This window comes from Bactrocera latifrons, unplaced genomic scaffold, assembly GCF_001853355.1.
Source record: "Bactrocera latifrons isolate USDA-ARS-PBARC rearing strain unplaced genomic scaffold, ASM185335v1 scaffold_35, whole genome shotgun sequence".
Lineage (NCBI taxonomy): Eukaryota > Metazoa > Arthropoda > Insecta > Diptera > Tephritidae > Bactrocera > Bactrocera latifrons.
This window is the reverse complement of record NW_017536990.1, coordinates 613,803-618,849: the sequence shown is the minus strand read 5'-3', so window position 1 is coordinate 618,849 and position 5,047 is coordinate 613,803.

The following is a 5,047-nucleotide window of genomic DNA, read 5'->3' as shown; positions in this document are numbered from 1 at the left end:
ATACCGACAACCACTTGTTGCTTCTATTTAAGTCTATTGTGAGACTGTGTGTGTGCACGTGTGTACGTATGAGTGAGCAGTCTATTGTAGTTTCTCCGTTTGGTAAACTTCATTTGACGCTACTTCTTGTCCGGTGTTAAATCGGTTTGTCGCCACAATCGTCTGACAAGCAGACTTCGGATATGCAAATGTGTGCGTGAATGAATGAATGAGCAAGTGTGGCATACTGCAAACACCAATATAGTGGCAGTGGAGAATTCATAAAGCTTGCTAGATGATGCTTAAGCTAATAAGAAGAACAACAATCAAGGCAAATCTTACGAAATTTGCTATCGGCAAATGAATTAGTGTGAGCGCAGCAAGTCTCGAGAATGTGCAGTGAGATGCGATGAGTAAAAGACGGATATACATACAAACGGAGTTTATATAAGGGGAATCAATGCTTCCACGTATACACAAGGTCACTTGTATGTATGTGTTCTAACCATTACTTTACCGTTTAAGCGAAGCACTGTGTGATAATTGCTGCTGTGACCGTTGGCCTGCACATCGGATCGCAAAGTCGCTACAGAAATGTGAAGACACTGGACATGAGATGCTCATATTCACACAAGTGCACAAATATGTAAATATACGTATCGTCGCAGTTCAGCATTCACAAATGCATATCTATGAGTGGCTTTGCCGTTACACCAGTTGTCAAGGTCAAGCTCAATGCCCCGACAACTTTGTTGGCAATTCGTTTAAAGCATTGAAATTGTGGCTTTTTAATAGCCAGTCGTCTCCTTTGAAAACCATGCTCGTTTAAAATATATTTATGTTTATATATACATACACACAGAGAATGGCATGCGATTGTTGTTGGTGTTGTTATTGTTGAAAGAAAACAATTGCTTACTGCCACTTAACAGCTCAACACCACAAAGATATAGTAGACGCAAGACAAGCAACAAGCAAGTGACAGCAATGCATCCCTATGGGGCGGACAGGAAGACTCAAACATTTCTGGAATCACACCGAAGTACACAAACATACCACTTGAGCTCTCGAGCTCGTGTGCCAAAGGCTTAACCGAATATGTGAGTGCGTGTTGCCGGACTAAAATACGGAGTAAATTTCACAATAGACCGGAAGATTTGTGTAATAATTTTTAAATTGGGATGAATGCTGTAAGTTGAGAATAAATGCGATTATTTATAACATTCTGCTCTCATTTTACTTTTGATTATGATCTGTAAAAACCTTAGTATGCACATTTTATAAGCGATTCGGGGTGGGATCGAATTTCGTTTAAAACCAAAATCTTCGTAAGAATCACATTTGAAATGCTAATGGTCGCCTGATGTTGGATACGTTTGATAATTGACCATAGCACCTCCGTAAGGGTCATAGCTTGAGGAAGAAAGAAGGAGCAGCAGAAATAGTATTAGAGTATTACTTATTTCACAATTTCCCATACAATTTTTGGGCCTTATCTAAATCAAAAGCAAGAAAAGCTTTAACTCCGATTGCACCGAAGCTATGAGTAATACTCCTTACAAATACGAAAGATTCCATGCAAGAACTTGATTTTGATCGGACTGTTGTATATGTACATATAAGATGTAGAAATCGGAATTATGTATTTGGAGAATGTAACGCGGTTTTGGATAATATACTTGTGAAGATACCTTGCGAAATAAAAAAGTTTTCCATTCCGATCGTTTAGTTTGTATGGCAATGACCATGACAATGACCAATGGACGTGTGCAAAGTTTCAGATTGATATTTGAAAAACTGAACGACTAGATCGCACATATAGAGACTGACAGACGTCAGATGGACAGGGAAACTTACAGGCAGACATAAGTGATTTAACTCAGCTCGTCATGCTGACCACTGACGTTTTCTTGGGGTGCTACAAACTCCATGGCAAACTTAATATAATGTGTTATCGAAACTTCAGAACATATTATTCACAGGATGTCTAATAACTCTCTTCCAGAAAAAATTTATTGATTGATTCCTTTACTCTTTAAACCAAAAATCAGTAGTTGGTTCTTCTCCTTGACCTTATAAAAACTAATATGTTTTTGCAAAAGCATCTTGAGAAAAAATATAAATTATTATTTTTTTTTTAATTTACCGATCTGGACAAGGTTATACCTTTGCGCTTAGGCCGTGTAAATTTGTGTAAACGAATGTCATACGAACTACCGGAATAAGATCTATTGCAAATCTCTTTGAATCCGCTAGTGAAAAATAATTAAATAAGACTGTACAATTCATACGGTCTGCCTGAGTGCACCTATATACATATGTTTACATATGGTGAAAGTAATGGATTCCATTAAATCCAGTGTTTTTTAGATGTATGGTTTTCAATGAGAAAATGTGTTTTCCGGAGTTGGGTTTGTTTGACAGTTCTTATTTAATCTATATCCTGTTTGTTTTGCTAAATCATAATTAAACATTATTGCGGAGAAACATTTAGAGATCGTGCCCAAACCGAGATGCCTATTTTCATAGAGAAATTGTTTATTGAATAGATCACAGGGAATCATTGCTCTATTTTTCTTATGAATCCCAATCATAATGCTACAGTCAGCCAATATGATTGTTTCAGTCGGTGGGGAATACTAAATAGCCGCGATTAGTGACCTTTTCCTGGACCTTTGGTTTCAACAAAGCGACGCCACATGCTGTAAAGCCAACGAAACAATCAATTTAAATAAGAAATTTTTTTAGCGCATTATCGGTCATCTTGGAGCCTAGATCGTGTAATTGATTAATTAACACTTTGGAAGGTCTTTAAGAAATGTGTTTACTTCGGTTTTCTAGGAGAGCTGAAAATGGAGAGGTGTTTTGAATCAAATTTTTATTTCGGGTAGAGGAATGTCTTATAGTCTCCAAATTTTATAAATAACTGTTTTGAAATAAATATTTTAGGAAAAAGGTTCTGTAACACAACTTTTTTGATGACTATAAAAAAATAAAGTATTTCTACAATCTATGTGAATTCCCATGATAAACATCTGAGAATTGTTTTTGTTGCCCAACATAACCTACATCTCACCTATCTCTTTACATCATGCATTTCATTTAATTTCTGGACAAAAAAATAAGCAAATGACTTCCATGGATGAATGCGAGAGAAATAATCAGTGCGCACAAGACTTCTTCCAAACACATCATACCGATAACGCACTCCAACTACCTGCAGTTATTCCTATTGCTGGTACATACACACATTTATGACTAACACACAAACAATTCTCCACTTGACTTATTGAATTTCTCAGGCGAAGTCGTCTAAGGCTTCGTGGGGGCATGGGGAGCTGTGCGCTGCCCTTTTTCGGCAGCTTGAGTGCAAGGATATGAGAAGAATGCCGAGAATTGCATGTTGAACTACACACTTACACAAACAGCAAGAACAACTACCATATATGAGGAAAAGTACAAGTGTATATGCTGGCACATGTGCACATAGGAAGAGCACTTACAATTGTCTGGCCACAGAGCTTGTCTGTTGGCTGTCTGCTGCTGCCGCTGCTGCTATTCTTGTTCTTATTGTTGTTGCTGCATCTTCAGTGCCGAGAAATCACCAGATATATTTTGTAAAATATGGAACGTAGTATGAAAAGTGAAAGTGAGAAATTTCAAGTGGCTTTTGTACACCAAACACATGTGCTTACATACAGACAACTATTTATGTGTGCGTGTGAGAGTTGTGCAAATACTACCAACATATGCGCTTATGCTGCAAGCAGTTGCAAGGTATTTCTTGCAATTTTCATACATTTAAGTTTATGTCGTTGTCGTTGTTGTTATTGTTATTATTTGTGTTAACACAAGAAGTCGTCGGCAAATTTTGTGTGTGCATACAGTTCAGAAAACTACCCCCTTCGTACCTCCATAAGAAATAGCATTACTGCCACCCCGAAATGGGAGAATTCCTCATTTGAACTCCAGCACGCAGCCAGTGAAATCTAGCTAATCACATACATACATATATGCGTATAAGTGCATATGAGTGCTGTAGTTGTAGTTGTGCTATTACCATTTTCTTGAGTGCTATGACTGGGGTTTCCTATACATCGTTGGCTTTAGCAGTTGTTGTTGTTGCAGCAGTTGTTTGTTACCCATGTGCAAACATGCTCCTACTTATGGGCAGATATGTGCGTTAGTTAGTCGGTTGCTAATGCGAGCATGCTCCATTCATGCTGTCATTCATTCATGCCACATTTGGCAAAAGCCAAGACCTTCGGCGTCTACTGAGGCAGACAGCATTCGCACACACACACACGAGCACATACAGTGGCACTTATGCAGCAGCATAAGAAAGGCAAAGGCAAGATGGAGCAGCTGTTTGGGCGATGGCTGACTCAGCAGCAATGGCATACTTACTTAAGGCAAGGAAATGAAGTTAAATGTGCCAACAATGGCAAGTCTTGGCAGCAGACAGTTGGCCAGACGGGCTCACACTAACCTTCAGCGCTCTACAGTAGCACAGCAGAAATAGCAAGAACAGTGCGAACACTAAAGGCCATGAATGTTTGAGCGTGTCTGCTTGCCCTGTCGAATGTGTTACTCATACGCCCGGGTGGCAAATATCCAAGTGTTTGACTGTTGCTTGCATTGCGGGTGTGTGCTTGTGTTGCGTCGTAGGGAATTCCTCAAGGTTGTTTGAGGTTGTTATGATTTTGTGACACACTTATAATATACTAAGAAGGTATTTTTGTCGACGTCCATGTCGATATGGATGTGTGAGGATTTTGTGTTAGCTGAGCGTAGTGATAGAAGCAGATGTTTGGCGGAAAGGTTGATCTTGTTTCGGATACGTTATATTTAAGTGTAGAATTGTATTTGCCGTAGATACATTTACATTTCTGCTAAGCTAATCAAAAGCATAATTTCGTGGCTTTTTTGTTGTAGTTTTCGCGGAACAGTTTTAAGCGCCTTCAAAAGCTCTGTATGTTTAGATTACTTATAACTACTCTTCGGATTGAATATGATTTCTTGTGCGAAATCACAGAATTATATCCTTTTTGTGCAAAAACGAGGTTCC